This window comes from Mercenaria mercenaria, chromosome 3 (assembly GCF_021730395.1).
Source record: "Mercenaria mercenaria strain notata chromosome 3, MADL_Memer_1, whole genome shotgun sequence".
Lineage (NCBI taxonomy): Eukaryota > Metazoa > Mollusca > Bivalvia > Venerida > Veneridae > Mercenaria > Mercenaria mercenaria.
In genome coordinates, this window is record NC_069363.1 from 10,000,001 (window position 1) to 10,018,256 (window position 18,256).

General features: G+C 33.3%; 1 protein-coding gene across 1 annotated transcript in view; it reads left to right on the forward strand.

The window, feature by feature from the left end:
* The window catches only part of LOC128555482 (allatostatin-A receptor-like), a 148,311-nt gene that overhangs the window by 114,373 nt on the left and 15,682 nt on the right, over window positions 1–18,256 (forward strand). The gene's annotated exons all lie outside the window — the stretch shown is intronic.

Genomic DNA, 18,256 nt, shown 5'->3' on the forward strand with positions numbered 1-18,256 from the left:
AAACTGAAACATAAAGATGATAATCCACGGAAGCACGCAGTTGTACCGAAGTATCGCAAAGTAAATAGCAGACCGCCCTACAAAGCGTTTCATTGATTAGACCGATTTATATGTCTTGCTTAGTTTAGTTTGTGATATGCACTTTCTGATTTAGAACTGTATAGTTTCTTTTGTCGTGGAACATTTTAGATATTATATATAATGTGACTTAAATTATTCGTATTGATAATGTATGTCCTAAAGTCGGACATCAAACATTCAAAACGAACATTGAATTATAACGACATTTTTTTTTCTGACGGTAAAGATCACAAATGACCCACGCGGCTGTGTCATATTTGTTTGAGTTTAAGGGTTTACTAAATAAAAACTAAGAATTGTACTTTTACTTGAAGGCAAATTACAATGTAACCTTGTATATTTGACCTTACGTATTGAACATAATGAAGCGATTCTGCTCAAAGAGAAAACTGGGGCCTTTCTCTACGAAGAAAAGTTGCAAAGTCGCCGTATGTCCTATAATAGTGTGAGTGGGATGATAAGCTGATTGAAAACAAAAAGGAAGCATTTCTATTATTCCAAAATGATTAATTGGTTTTACATTAGGGGGAGATATTGCTTATCTATGACATATGGCATGCTTCAATTAACACATTTGCTGTCAACGGACGTGTCTGTCGCAAGCATTGCATATGCTTGATGGACTGATGTTTTACGTCATTTCCAATAAAATGCTTAATGTATTGTCTATGTTTTACAATAATCAGCAGTGAATACAAATTTGTCGTTTAATCTCAGACAAAAGGCGGAAGACGGAACATTGTCAAAACTACTTTATGTTATATTGCTTGTCTGGCAAATAATTTCAGTGCTGCTCGGTTTATTTGCATTTTTGTAATTATAGGAGGAAAATGTCGCGAAGAGATAAAAGACACACTAGGGACATCTCAGTATTTTTACAGATCAGACAGTTTTCAGTCTTCTGTTATGAAATCAGAAAATATCCCGGTAATGGTTCGTGATCAACGTCATATAGTTTCTGTCACAATCATTGACGTAACGTAGAAATATATACTTAAAATATCTCTTTAAAAGAATCACTAAATTTGAAATTGTAAATATACGGTACATGAAAAAGTTAATAGTTTATGGTTGGGTTACTGCTTTCTCCGTATGCGAGTCCGACATACTACGTGTTTTTGCTGAGAGCAATGTGCATCGAGTTGTATCTTCCTCCGTGGATTCCAGATTGCCTAAGGGGATACGTGGAAAATACCGAGTGTCACTTTAACATGTATTATCTGCAAATCCACTCTTCTGAAGAAAGGGTAAAATGGTGATTATCCTTAATAATGATTAATCAGCAGTCATACCTGTTCCTACTGCTGATGATACTGAAAATCTATAGTTTTTTTCGGCGACGCCGTCTAAATTCGTTTTCGTTGCCTATGCCACGTGACTTCAGTTTGCAAATCAAACTACTTGATAACGCATTATAGATAATTTATCAAAATGGAAGATTTATGCAACACTCTGTCTGATTGGACGAGAGTGTCAATTTCTTTCACTCTGTTGATTGTGCTACGCTGAGTGAAATGTAGACAAAGCGTTTATCATAAACGACGCTGTTTACAGTTTTAAAGCTAACTTTGGCTCAGTATATTTAGCAAGAATATTGATATACCTCAAAATGACAAGTAAGTTTAATAAATATGATAAAAACCTGTTCAATACCAACATATATCAAATTAAAGAAAGAGTTGAATACGGTCTGCGTATCACATGAATAAGGGTGTGATAAGAGTCTTTTTATGTAGAGAAGTGCTTTTTAAAAGATTTTCCTTGTTACAATTGTCGTCTGTATATGAAAAGGTTTCTTGCTTTTGTGACTTATTCAGGTTGCATATTAAAATGAGTACTTGTTTGCTTTGATATATTTGTTATAAATTATTTAACTGATTTATTATATATGAATATTTTTCTTAAGTATGGTATGCAAATATTGAACTCAGTTGAAATCTGTTTTATTATATATATGCTATATAATGACTGAATCTCGATACACTGAAATGAAGGTACAGTTTATCTATGTGATATGACTATGGTCAAACTTTGCTTGTGAAACAGAAATATTGAAATAATTACATATGTATGTTTTGCTCGACCTTCACTTTTTTATAGGTGTGACGTCATTGTACAAAGATTCATGAATAAATAAAAAAATCCCTTGATTTTTTCTCATGTATTCTAATCACACTTGATTTGTAGCATCTTTATTAGGCCCGCAGCCAACTTTGTTCAGCTGGGACATTTGACCCCTTTTAGGGGCTGCTAGAGCTAAAACTAGAAATGCCTTTATACAGCGTCTCATGAACAGCTTGGTGGATCTTTGTCATACTTGGTCTTGAGCATCATTATAAGGTCCTCTTCCAAATTTATTTATATAGGAACTTGGGCCCTATTAGGGACCACTATAGCTAAAAGTAGATATGCCTTTCTTCGCATTAACCACTAAAATGTAATGGATTTTTATCAAACTCGATGTGTAACAATATCGTAAGGTCTCCTGCTATTTTGTTACAAATGGGGATAGGGACCAATTTAGCTAAAAATATAAACACGTTTAATGACATCTTCTCATGAACCGCTTCATGAATCTTCATCAAACTACTGCTGTAATTAGTCGTCTAAGGATAAACGAAATAAAATTGCAACCCTACGAAACCTTTGCGAAAAATTAAAAGAGAACCATTTAAATTGTTAAAGTGCGGTGTTAGGTTTGCAATTTGAAAAATGTTAGATGAAAGATGAATTTTAGATGAAAAATTCATAAACTTCTTTCCTTATTACAATTCGCCAACCATCATTTTTAAAGATATTTCTTGTTACTCTTAATGTTAATATCCTTTCATGTATATTTGTTCAAAATTCCATTTTTGTAAGAACGTGAGCATTTTTAGATAACGTGTAAGCTCAGTGAAAGATACTTTAATTATGACAAGATCTTATAAATTTTAAAATTAAGTAAAAGAATAAAAGATCCAAATTTGATATTTTTTCCCCATGACAAGTTTTATGTTGTACCTTGCATGCCCCTTCCATCAGTTTGAGCCGGACTCTTCCAGTGGAACTCTGAAATAGACAATTCGTTTCTTATATTGTTTGTTAAACTAGCACTATAATTAACATATAACCACATAATATTCCGGGACGTTTGTAAAATAAGATCAGCATAATACATGTTTTAACCAAGGCCTTCCTTCTTTTGTCATCTAACAATGTCAGATATATGTTTTCCCTTGATCTGTTTGGTTAGGTTTAACGTAGTACCGACACATTTATAGGTCATATGGCGACTTTCCGCAGTGATGGTGGGGGAAGACCCCAGATGCCCATCCGTGCATTATTTCAGCACGAGCGGGCACCTTGGTAGAACCACCGACCTTCCATTAGCCAGCTGGATGGCTTCCTCACATGAACAATTCACCGCTCCAATTGAGGCTCGAACCCATATCGGTAATGGGCAAGTGGTTTGAAGTCAGCGACCATAACAACTCAGCCATGGAGGCCCCTTGTTTTACGTTGACGCTGTATTAACGTTAAGTTAACAAGCCGTCATGAATCTTCTAGATTTGTGGCTATGTAGACGGGTTATGTTTGTACTGAAATAGAAAGCATTTATCGGATGATTTCACAATGGTATGTTATGGCATAGTAGTTGCTAAAATACCTCCTACTAGACATTTCTAACATAAGGGTTTTCTCAAAACATATTTGCGCTAAATCTTTATTTAAAATCGAACAACTTTTGTTTCGATAATTTATTAATATATTTTCGGCATAACTAAAGCTATGAAATTTATTTTATAAATATGATGATAACAATTATAACTAAAGGTATTTCAGACCGTTTTTCTTGTCCTAACAAGCGATAGGAATTTTAAATGTAATCTTCATCGCTAGTGTCACTGCTAACTCCGAGTTCCCTGAGTATTTTGGAACCTTTTTGGTCAGAAATCTCATGTACAAAGCCTGGTTTTCTCTGACTTGTTCCGACAGGGATCGTCGGTTTCGTCTCCTCCGATGTGCCGGCCGATTTTGCTGACCACCTGCATCATTTTGCAAAGCATGCACTGGTCGCTGAGGCTGAGCTGCCTCGGTACCATTCTGTACAGCAGGTGCTTGTCGTGGAGGCTGCGGCTGTACTCAATGTAAGGGGCGCAAAGGCGGCGCTTGAGCTTAATCAACGCCCTCAACATTTACTGGTGGATTTGCATCATCATCATCATTACTTCCGGAGCCGCTTACTTGTTGCATGAGCACTTCACGTTGATCGACTGGTGGTTGGTTGTTATTATTGGGAGGATGTGGTACCAGTCTACGTTCTAAATCTCGTACACGTCGCACATGCGTTCTGAAGCGAAAATAAATTAATATTTTATCGAAAGAAAATTCTTCTTTCATCGAATGAAATAAATCGGTCATAGCTGTCATAATAATATACTAATATTTCATAAAGAGCCCGTGGCTTACATTAGGAAATACATGTAGGGTATAGTCACTTAGGCAGTGCCTTTGAGTTTGACTATACATATTGCCAAAAGGTACATCCAAGGACGACATTATATTATTACGTTTGGCAATATTTGTGTTACTCAAGATCGTTTCTTACTTATAATATTATAACGAAAATACTGACTTGTACAGACGGCCAGTTACTTTATGCTACGTTACTGTTTGTGGTAAAAGCTTTGCATTTTTCTGTAATGTTGTGTTTTTGATGCATGTAGTACTAGTATGTAGACAGAAATAGTGAAATGCATTAACGATAAGATACACAACGAAAAGAACGTGCATTTTCTTTCTCAATGAGACACAAAATTCAAACGAGGTTTATCAAATCTCACCTAATATCAGTATCTTCTACTGTCGCAAGGTTGCAGTGAAGAAGACGACCAAACTTATTTGAGACTCTGTCCTTCAACTGCTTCATTGTAGCCGACCTATACAGCATCTGGTGGGCATTAGACAGTTGTTCTATATTGGCCTTGATGTCATTTATAACATTCGTCCAACTACTCGGATAAAGCTCATATGCTCTCAGAATTAATAATGTTTCTTCTTTAGAAAATGGTATTTTTTCTGCGACGCCGAAAGGCTCCTGAAACAAACAAACAAAAAACGACGTTACAACGTATATAGTTTAAGTATATTATTAATCATGAAATTAAAGTATACTTGAGTGACTTTCCCGAAGGAAACAAAATCAAACATATAGAAAAAATCCTAGCTTAATCTGCGGGGCTTAGTGATTTTTGTACAGTAGATGAGGCAAAATTTATGACGCCAAATCTCGTAGGATGTTACAAGATGACTTAATTATCAAGAAATGGATATTAAAGCCGCAAAATACACAACTAGGTATTTTGACGGTGCTAAGAAATTGACCTGAACGATGTATATTTCTTACAGTTACGTTGTTTCAATGTTTGCAAAATTTGTTAACGCTTTGCGTCAGGCCTTTTACTCCATAACTTATTACAAAGGCTATCATCAGTTTTACCTGAAAAGACTTTCTTTTGCATCATATACATAGCACAAGGGTCACGTACATTGGACAAGAAAACCGTCGGAGCACATGCGCATGCCCATTGAGGTATCTGAATGTCATAGCATGTTTTGGAAGCAGATCCACAAAGATATATGAAAGAGGTAAAATTGATTAAATAACATGTATTATATATATATATATATATATATATATATATATATATATATATATATATATATATATATATATATATATATCCCGCCGTTACATAACTGAAATACTGTTGAAAAACGGCGTTAAACCCAAAACAAACAAAACAAAATATATATATATATATGAACATGTACATACCTTCTCTTACGTTACCATCCTCCATTTTAAACAATAACGATGTCTTTCTGTTAATGTTACTACTCTGCATTAACACAGTAAGCGCAAATTTTATGTATAATCTGCACGAAATTCACACACGTTAAACAGGTACATGAGGTACATGGACTTAGATAAAACTACAGGGGTTTGAAACGTAAGTGTAGTTTTCCATCAAATTACAGCACAGAAACTGTAAGTATTAAGTCATGCACTGGAGGTGTACGTCGATAGCAGAGTTGGCTTGACAAATTTCACACTTTAATGATCATTTTATTTTAAATTTAGCAATAATCTTTTTATGAGTATAAATTGTTAACAATGGCACTATTTGTATTTTTAAGTAAATAAAATGCAACATTTTCTCTCATTTACATTTTTAAAATGGACACTGGAACACGACGACTACTTTTGGCAGCGCTTCCGGCTTTAGTTCAACCCCCACCAAATGTAGCAGAATATATCAACTGTGTTAGATCCTGTTTGGTTACCTTGACATTGCCACCACCAGATCTAATGCTAGACATTCGTCACCGATTGTTTTTAAACGATTCTAACATTTTTACAGGAAGAAACTTATTTAGGATTTTTTTTAGAAAACAGGTACAATTTTTATAATATGACCGCTGAGACACCAAAAAGTTTAACGGGTTTAATTACCATCCTGAACATAAGAATTAATAGAAATCACAAGTTGTCTCAAGTTAACAGAGTTCTGTTGTTCATGATATGGATAAGGTGTTACCCAACCTTTGCAACACTGGCTAGCTTGTTCAATGTCAGCACCGCATACGTACATGTTGAAATTCGTACCGTGCTAAGCATTTTTAACAAAAGCTTAGATATTCTATCACGTGGCCTACTATGAATATGTGGCTTAGAAAACTTGGCGACTGGGACAAATTGTATTCAGCTGTTGGTTCGATTGATGGCACATCACACGAAATTCTACGCCCTATGAATGAGCCACAAGAACAGTTTTATTCTGGGTACAGGCTCTTCCATGCCATACATACACAAATTGTTGTAGATACAGACGGTAATGTTTGTCACATCGAGTCGGGATTCCCTGGCCATCTCAATGATGCGCAGCAATTGAACCTTATGACAGCAATCGGTGGTGACCAACTTCCGTTCCAAGATACATGTGCTTTACTTGGGAATAAAATTTACCCTAACCGACACCCTCTCATGACGCCTACACTACACAACAAATAAACAGACGTGACGTCAGAGAAAGACGTAAGTGTCGTAAGATAAACAGAAGAATCCAAAGTTATAGAATCTTGGTTGAGCATGCTATAGGAGAGATTAAGAAATACAAGTCAGTTAGCTCAAGTTGGCGTCATTCTAGACATTTACTTCCGCAAGTTGTGAAAATATGTGCTTGTTTGGTGAGGCGCCGAAAACTACTACAGATCATATATTAAAGTAACGAATTCCTGTGGTGTTTATTATTCAAATAGTTTGTTAAGATACAGTTGAGAAAGTCCCCGATTATCAGTACAAGTACGAAGTAAGTTTCTGTTTATTACGTTTACGTTACAGTTTAAGTTAGAAAGGTCTTCTAGCATTGATACTTCATAAAACTCTTGAATATTAAAAATAAAATGTTTGTTATCATCTGTTAATTGACAGGCCAACTTTGAAAAAGAATTGCGTTTAAATCAAACAGAATTGTATGTTGTAAAACTATATAATATATATGAAAATCTATTATGCTAGTTATGCTTTGAGTTCCGTTGAAGCGTTATAAGCCTATGTGCCACTGTTAGAGCACAAACCGTTGTTAGCAGTAATAAAATCTGGAAAGTAGATCCCTCGGAAGCACCGAAAACAAGGCAAACAGTGAAAATTGCAGACTCGGTTTGAATAAGTCGCCCTTAGATATTGGCATCACAAGACACGACGTTATACCTCAAAGATTTATGTTGTTGAAATATCAAGTCCCTCGAAAGCAATGTGTGTATTTCTATGAAGACTTTTCTACAAAATATATTTTAATGACAAACCTGGCAGCGAATAGAACTTGACAGATGGCGTGCGGTCTCGGGACTTTGTCGAAAATCTGTTCATATTTGATTACTATCTTGAGAAGTAATTTCAGTGTTGTTTGATGGAATTCCTGTAAACAAAACGAAGCATCGTATGAAGCTATAACGCAAGAGGTAAAAAGAGTTTAAACGGATTAGTCTCATTCAACTTCTTTCTGTTTTAAGTCCTACTTGATAATTAAATAATTGATCACATTTGCTGATTATGAGTGCTGTTTTCCTTTTTCTAGTGTTGTATGTAAATAAAACGAAACTCTGTGGCTTTATTATTTATATTTACCGTTATAATACTTCCAATGAACAAACATGGTTTCAAGCCAATGAAAGCTTGAATTGAAACAACTTTCCAAATTGTCAAAACAAAGTGCAGATCCTCTAGAGGGATTCAGTATATTAAAAAATATTTTGTTTTGTTTTCTGTCAAAAGTTCAGAAAGTTTGAATATATTTTAAAAGTAACTTTATTTTGATTTCAAGGCATCACTAAATAGAATGGTTCACAAAAGAAATTATATGATTTTTATTTGTAGTTTAAAAATAAAACGCCATTATGTATTTTGTATACAAACGTGAACAAGATCCACATCAATTTTAACGTAGCCGGCCAACATCCTTATAAAACATTAATAACTGAATAAAAATATATGTTTCCCAGAATGTTACGCTTCAGAGTTACAAATGCATGAAAGGAAAGCACACAAGAATTGTCTTTTCAATTAGTATTATCTTGTTATCGAATAAATTCACCCTAACTAATATATCTGCGAGGCATGTTACATTACAATTTGCTTTTTTCGAATAACGTAATTATTTTCATCCTCCCAGGAGGAATCATTACACACATCAGTGATGAATTATATTTGATATCGAACAATCTAGCTTTAAACCTTTTTATTATATTGAAAACGTGCGAGACCAAAGGTACGCCTTCTTTTCGTATAAAACATACCTTTGTGGTTTCTTTTAACAAGAACATAAAAGTTTGATATTGATGTAATAAGTGTTGCATTTTTATCAGACCGAAACTTTTCTAAAAGGTAATATCATTGATATAAGAAATATTTTAACTCTAAAGGTTGTTTTTCAATACAAGATATTACAAATAATTTTACTGTTTCGTAGTGATGATACATGAAGGTATGCCGAAGCCCAAGGGATTGTTGCGTACCAACGTATCCCGAGGTTTTGTACAGAATGATGTTAGTACAAAACAGACATAATGCCAATTTTTTTGCATATAAACATCGCATGGGGACTAAACGTATCGTTTTTGATAGATGAGGTAATTAGATTGTATAAAGTCTTTTTTAAGCCTGATCCATAAATTTGTTTCGTATTTTACTTTCAAATCAGAGCCATTTGACGGCGGTATCACATCATGTGTATTGTTAAGAGATATCTAAAATATTATTGCGGAGAATAACTGCAGCGATTTAATACCATAACTTACGCCAAAATATTTTGTATACTTGCAAAATTCCAGTTCAGGCATTAAATGAACAGACTTGACTATATTTTTCTTCTACAATACATTCGGCATACACTGGAAGATTTGATCGGCGCTACTTGAAGCACTGCTTTTCATAAATAGATGATTCCAAATGGTTATTCTTTTTCGCAGGTTATACATTTTCGCAAAATGTAAACATATCAATACATTTATGCTTAATATGCTAAAATATAGTTGGATATTACGTTAGTAATCACACAAATCATTCATTGAAAGTGCCATATTTCACTGTTTTATACCTATTATTCTGTAAGAGGTTTGATATATTTGTTCATAACGGAAATATAACTATTTCTATGTTTGTTTGTAATGTCTGGCAATATATCAATGGATCTTAATTGATTTTACTGAAGTACAAAGATTGTAAAATTATGGCTCAATTCGAATTTTCATCTTTTAAAATTTCTTGGAATTTTGAAATATCCGCTGTTATTTACAAATTTCATATTGTTTTTAAACTGATTAAATGCATACTGTCATACCAATGATAAAATATTTACAGTATTTGGTTTTTCTTAACCTGATGCGGTCTTGTTAATGAAAGATGACATGCAGATGACATGCAGAGATTTTAAAAGAAAATTTGTTTTTAGATTTTATATCCTGACAATTATTTCAAAATTGTTCCATGTATTCGCTATTAAAGTAATGTGACAAACATACAGATCATAACTTGCATGTTCATGGTGCTAAACAAGATCTTAAGTCAGATTAGTTGTTGATGAATCTTCTTGTATCATTTTTAATTTATGTTTTCCTTTACAAAATGACACCTATTGTCAGTTATAAGAAAACTCTGCCGTCAAAATGAAAAAAATACCCGCAGTATTTGAAGCCATTATTAAGGATCTTTGGTATGTTTCATTATTTTTTGGGTGCATCATTTAAGAACTAGATTATGAAACACCTATTATTAGAATAGGAATTATAATGTTCGGTCAAAAGTCAAAAAGGTGTGCATTTGATTTAGACAATCATTAATTAAAATCTCTCGCATATTGTTTTCAAAATAAGGTTTAACTATTGGACCACATGATGAATGTCATGTATTTTGCTGAAAGAAACGCGAATTTTATCAGTGATAAAAGGTTGGTTAATTTCAAACTCGCGGATTTGACAGACTGAAGAATAGGTTAAACACAGCACTTTTTTTTCTTAAAACTAGCTAATATCTAGTGTGACATCTCTTCGACGTAAATCTGCCAATAAACGAGATCGCATTAATATGATATAACGTCTGATGACATCATTTAAAATCCTGTACCATTCAAACAAGCGTTATCATGCGTTCATATAACGCGAGTATTCAAATTCCACCTAATCGTTCACTGTTCCAAAGCATTGGAAGTCCCTTCCCTTCAAGATTAGGGAAGCTGACACGTTGACTGCTTTCAAAAGCCTGCTAAAACCCACTTCTTAGACAACATTTCGCAAACTGAACACATACATTTTTTTCTTTCCATGTCACAGTGTAGAACAGTATACACACCTCCACCTATTACAGTAAACACGAACCCTACCGTCTGCAAAACTTCAAATGAAGCGAGATGCGCTGCCCGGGAATCACACTTAATCTCCAGCAAATATATTACATTGGACCATAGGCCATTGGATATATAAATGCGACAGGTAAATGTCATTCTCAGAACAATAATACAGACCAAGAGGGAGGTATAACATCATTGGATGTCTTTAGTTCCTTGGATATTTTGAGTTCTGTCGTATATTTCATAAATGATACTCTGGTCTACTTCTGAGATGTACAAAGTCAACTAATCGCATGATGCAGATAATGCGATAAGCGTATAAGCTTAATATAACCACTCCCTGCAGTATATGCAATTAGAAAACCGAAAACGGTATTTAATTAATCAATATGTATATCAAACGTGCATAAACAAGAATTGGCTCCAGACTGGCCTTCCAATGGTCCTTCCTTTTTCCTGAAATTTTAAACACATGTCAATAAGAATCAAACAGTTTCAAAACTTATTTTGGTTGAATGAAAAACAGTAGTACTATTTCAAATTATATGTACATTTACTTAAATATCTATACGAGTGGATTATATAAGTATATGAATGTTCTTGAGAACATAACTAAATATTGAACCTGTTTCATTTATTTGGCGTTGGAGTGAAAACTCACGGAGGATATGCCTGAAGTTTCCTGAAGTATTATTACTTTAATTATCGAAAACATATCGTATTGCCAGAGTAAATTTCCACTGGTCATTCCATATTACATCTTGTATATGATTCGAGATTAAAGTAATCATTGTTGCCATAAAAGAGGAATGATTTCACACGATTTTCAATATGGAAGAGAGACCGAAATAGTTCTGCACGTTTGAAAAACCGGAAGTGATGGCGTAACGTCACTTATCCGAAAAACGTAGAATAATGCCCGGATACGGCGTACGGAAACGAAAATCAGTTTATGAATTAAGGGCAACCTGTGAATTAATGTATTAAAATGGCACTGTTACTATCTTTCTAAAGTTAAATTATGATATTAAAACATCTTACACGTTAAATAATTCAAAATAATGTCTTAAAATTAGCTTGAAATAGGCGGTTCACTTTAATCGTAACCAAATATCTCAAAAATAAGCACACGGACCTATACATTTTATTTCATCATGTTATAGGCCATATGTTTATTTATGACTGTGAGAAGTTTCATTAAAATCTACATTGTAGAAATACTTATATTCGCGAAAATGTTATGAAAATTGCGTTTTTTCCATAGACTCACATTATGAAAACTTGTGTGAGGTCGAAATTTTTCAAATCAGTCTAGCAAAAAATCAATCACACGACCCTATCTTTTTTATTTGCTGAATTTTCTTAGTATATTCCGAAGTTTTGAAAAATCAGAGTTTGATCAAATTCTACATTGTAGAAAAAAGATCGATCCTAACGTGCAGAACTACCTTAAATAAAGAAAATTTCGTTATGCAACAAAATCACTGTTTGCACGTCACAATTATTACATCGCAGCGTCAAACACACAAAACAGACAAATGTTTGGCGAATGCCGTTAAGGGTGTAGAAAATAGTCCTTAGTATTGTGTTAGAATCGAAACAACGTATCTACTTTTGAATAAAATATATGCTTGTAGTTCAATTGTATTATATCATTCGCATTGCGTTCTGATCGTTAGGGAGTGATTTTATTCAAAGGCAGAATCTCTGTTTGTGTCAAACAGTGTGACGCCATACAAGAGTTAAGGCAAATAACTAACCCTCCGTAGTTTTGATATTTAATAATTCTAATCAAAATGTTTGTAGATTTATAAAAAGGAGTATTTGATATGAGTGCCATGTTCAAGATTACAATAAGTTGTTAATTCAATATTAATTTAAGATACCCCCCCCCCCCACCCTCTCTCACCCCCAACCATCCCTTCTATCCCCTACCCCTTCCTCCCCCTTTTTCTATATTTTGCATAAAATTAAAATGTACTTGTTGGATTTTTGAAGCAACCCGTCTATAATATTTTTCCGGTACAGCTTCTTTTTGTTGTGGACCTCTTTTCAAATGCGTGGCTCTGAGGCTGTGTTTGTGGTGCTCTTACCTATTGTCTTTTTTTAATTTTATAATTTACCATGTTCAATATTATACTGTGTCTATCAACAGTTTGTAAATGAACTGTTTTTAATATTTATACTTCTTGTTCCTATTTTTAAAATTACATTATGCTTGATGTTTGCCTGCATCATATGATGTTCATTTTAAGAAACGTTCTCGTTATTCTTAAGAGTCCAAAGCTAGGCACCAACGAGAAAGAACATTAATATATACCATATCATTACAGAGAATAAGGGAGTGCAATGATCGTATTGAAAACGGTAGAACACGGTTGATCATTATTTAACAAATGTGTGTGCGTAAGATCTTGAATATTCTCTTCAAGATACATTTGTGAAATATATTTAAATTCAACACTTTGAATATTCCTGTAATGTTTAACGCTTTAAAACTGTAAATAAATCTAGTTTAAGTCTGATCTAAACATATGACAGGGATTGTTAAGACGCTTATAAATGTTTATGGTGATGATAGTTCTTCTACCTAAATAACAAAATGTCTGAAAGTGGTATTTGTCTTTCTGAAGACTTTTCTGGTATAAAATGTTTTCCAGACAAGTAACTTTGCCATGTAAATAATACTAGAGACATTGTTGAATTTGTTTTCTATGTCAAAGTACCGTTTTGAAAAGTAATTTAAAACACGTTTGATTGAACTGTTTTAAAGTACTCGGATGACCTCCAAAAAGTTTAATTGATTAGACCGATTTATACGTCTTGCTTAGTTTATAGTACCTGATTAGAACTGCATATTTTCTTCTGTCGTATGTGTAACATTTTAGAAATTCTGTGACTTAAATTATTCTTATTGATAATACACGGACATCAAACATTCAAAAATAATTATATCTTTTTTATTGTAAATATAAAAATGACTCCACACGACTGTATGATGTTTTTGCATGGTGTTTAATGATATACATAATACAAATCACGAACTGTTAGTTTTACTTTAAGGCGAATTACAATAGAGCCTTCTGAATATTTGACCTTACGTACAGAATACGACGAGGCCATCCAGCTGGCTTATGGCAGGGCAGTGTTTCTGTTCAGGGAGGCAACGGAGGTCTATCCTCATGCAGAAAAGTTGGGAAATCACCGTATGACCTATAAAAGTGTGAGTGGGATGTAAAACTGATTGGAAACAAAAAAAAAGTATTTCTATTATTCCAAATTGATAAAGGGGAGATATTGCTTATCTATAATATATGGCATGCTTCAATGGTTTTGACAATAATCAGTAGTGAAGAAAAAAATTGTCGTTTAATCTCAGGTGAAGGGCAGATGACGAAAACATTGTCAAAAATATATTATGTTATATTGCTTGTCTGGCAAATAATTACAGTGTTGCTTGGTTTATTTAAGTTTTTGTAATTAAAGGATGAAAATATTCTGAAGGCATAATTATAAGACACACTAGTAATATCTCTGATTTTTTTTTCACAGATCAGACAGTTTTCTGTCTTTTATTTTGAAATCAGAAAATATTACAATAATGTTACATTATCAACGTCATATAGTTTCTGTCACAGTCATTGACGTAACTTAGAAATATATTCTTGGGATATTTATTATAAAGGATCAATAATACGCAATCTTAAATATACGTGGCACGGAGAAGATAACCGCTTATAGTTTGCTTATCGTATTCTCCTTATGCAAGTCAGGCATATTGCGTGTTATTTGCTGAGAGCAATTTGCTTCGAGTTGTATTTACCACCGATTTTTTCCAAAATGCCTAAGAGGATACGGATACCTAATCCCAGGAAAATTACAGAGTGAAATACTTTAACATGTATCATATGCAAATCTATTCTTCCGAAGAAAGGGTAAAAGGATAATTATCCCTTATAATGATTAAACAGGTACCTTACCTGTTCCTACTGCTGACGATGCCATAAATCAGTTCTATAGTTTTCTATTTTTTGCTTTGATATCCTTCGATGTATATTTTTTAAAGAATGTAGTTGGAATGAATCGCGTTTCATGTCAGTTCCATTTTATATGAAAGTTAGGTTTTGAGATAACGTGTAAACTAGAAAAAGTGGAACTGTAAATACTTTTATTATAATAAGATCCCATTTATTAAATCTTAAAATACATATAATTAAAAGAGAAACAGATTCAGTTTGATTAATATTCTTAATGACAGGTTTCGATAGGTGCTACACCATGTCCCCTTCCACTGTATTGACCCGAACTCTGTAAAATTCAGAAATAGACAATAAAAGCAGTTCTAATTAAATATATTACTCTATCATATTCCGAGACGTTTGTAAAATAAGATCAGTATTATGCATTTTTAAACCAAGCTTTCTTCTTCTTTTGTAATCTTGCAATATCAGATATATGTTTTGGGTTGACGCTGTATTACCGTTAGAAATGTTCCAGATGTTTTATTTTTCGCTATTCAAACGGCTTATTTTAGTAGTTATATTTCAAAAATTAAATAAAAACATTCACTATCAGATGATGTTACAACCATATGATATGGCATACTAGTAGTAGGTGCACACATATCTCCCGATAGTATTAATACTTCATAAATTTCTTGAAAATTTAAAAGCACATGTTTGTTATCATCTGTTTATTGACTGGTAAACTTTCAGTGGGGTTTTTCATTTAAAGTATAAAAAATTTTAAAACTATACACCATTATGAAATACGTATGCTAATTATGCTTCGAGTTCTATTAAAACGTTGATATGTTTATGTGCTGCTGTCAAAGCACAAACCTGTTTTAGCAGTAATAAGCCGCCTATAGATATTGACTTTAAAAAACACGTCGTTATAACTCAAAGATTTATGTTGTTGAAATATCAAGTCACTCGAAAGTAAAGTGTATAATTTTAAGAAGACTTTTCTACAAAAAAAAAGAAGAGAAAATAGTTTCATGACAAACCTGCAAGCGAATTGAACTTGACAGATGGTATGCTGTTCTCGGCAGATTGCCGAAAATCTATTCATATTTTATTACAATCTTGCGAAGTAAGTTGGAATTCTTGTTTTAATAAAACGGCTATAAAGCACATGTCTAAAGAGTTTAAACTAAATAGTCTTATTCAACTTCTTTTTGTAAAATTATAGAACTTTACTAAACATCTAAAATATTACTTACCGAGTTACAGCTGCAAGAAAGGAAAACACATCAGAAATGCCCTTAAGTATTATTTACGTACGTTGTGGAATTAATTTCATATTGCCCTTAGTAATTTTCCTGCTGGGCATTTTATATTACATTTGGTACATGGCTTGAGACTAAAGTAATCATTTTATCTTCCCAGGAGAAACCATTTTATAAATAGTGATGAATTTATTTTGATACAAAACAATTTAGCTTTAAACCTTTCGATGTGCATGACTGAATATTAGCCTTTCATTTGTATAAAATTGTTCTGGTTTCATTTGACGACAATGTAAACGATTGATATTGATTCCGTAAGTAAATGTAATATTTATATCAGACCGAAATGTTTTTTAATAGTAAAAGAAGTACTTTTAACTCAGACGAATGCATTTCGATACAAGAATGCTACTGTTTCGTAGGGATGATACACGTCCTTTGTGTATAATGATCTCTGCCAAGCCAAATGGAGTGTTCCGTATCAACGTATCCCGAGGTTTGTCTAGATGTTAATAAACACAATGTGCAAAGTAAATTTGCTTGCATAAAACATCACACAGAGACTAAATGTATAATTTGACTGATGAGAACTTGTGATTCCAGTGCATTTTTTTACAAATTCTGTTAATCTGTATCTGTCTACACGCGGGACGCACAAATAAAAAACACTCCCATTTGCATGTACTTGAAGTTTTGTACGATTTTATTTTTCTATTGTTTTTGTTTTTACAAAAATGGAAAGGATTTCAAATAATTATTTATGTGAATACGAGTTGACTTGACTTGCTCCATGGATTCGTATGAACTGTGTGAGAAATCAAATAAAACATACTGGTCAACAATTCAAAGAATCGTTGATTTGATTTCTAAAATTAAACTATCGCATAAGTTGCGTTTTAGTTGTAACTCAATATAGCCACGATTATCTCCGAAAAAACAATTGCCTTCATTGCTTCCGACGCAACGCCCAGAAAGTTAAAAGTAGTAAGGAGTAAGCTAGTTAACACATAGCTGGGGATCTTTGTCGAGAGAAGGCACTGCGGTGGAGTTGATAGCTAATGTAGCAAAACACAGTAATTTTTATTTTTGCTTTATAAAAAGAGACTTTTGCATGAAACAATAACGCACACACGCACACACGCACGCACGTACAACATTGCATAACAAATACACCAAACGTGAAAAAAACTAACTTCAAATTGGTCTACCGATAGTCCTTTTCCTGAAATTTTAAACATTTTTCAGTACTCTTAAAGGTTCAAAATTCATTTCGATTCAATAAAAGAACGTACTGTTTCAAATATTATCTTCTACGTATAAACTCTTCACTGAAAAAAAGAAAAGTGTGGATGTTGTTGTGAATAGAACTAAATATTGAACCTTTTTAGTTATTCGTTGTTGGAGTGAAAACTCACGGAGAATATGCTTGAAGTCTCCTGAAGTATTATTCCTTTTAATATCGAATGAATCTCGTATTGCCCAGAGTAATTTTCCGCTGGTCATTCCATATTACACCTTGTATACGATTTTAGATTAAAGTAATCATTAAAAGGGGAATGATTTCACATGCTACTCCGTATGGGACCGAAATATTCAGTAGTTTTCACTTTGAGACGATTTAGTGTTGGTGATAAAATTAATTTATTCTAGCGTGTAAAATTTCATTGGAATGACATAAAAGGTTTTGTCTACCTAGTAACTAAAGAAGGCTGAAACTTTATTGTTCTTATGCAACAAAATCACCGTTTGTACCATAATTACAAACACACAAAACAAGCAATATTTGGTGGATGCAATCAAAGATGTAAATCATAATCATTGATATCGTGTTAGAATAGAAGTAACGTATCTCAAAAAAAAAAACACACACAAAAAAAACTTTCTTTTGTATAAAATTATTGCTTGGAGTTCAGATGCGTATTGCATTCGTATTATATCATTCGGACTGCGTTCTCGTGGTATAATTCTGTCTCAACTGATCGTGAAGCAGTGATTTTATTCAACGGCAAACTCGCTGTTTGACGTCAAGACCATGTGACACCATACAAGAGTTAAG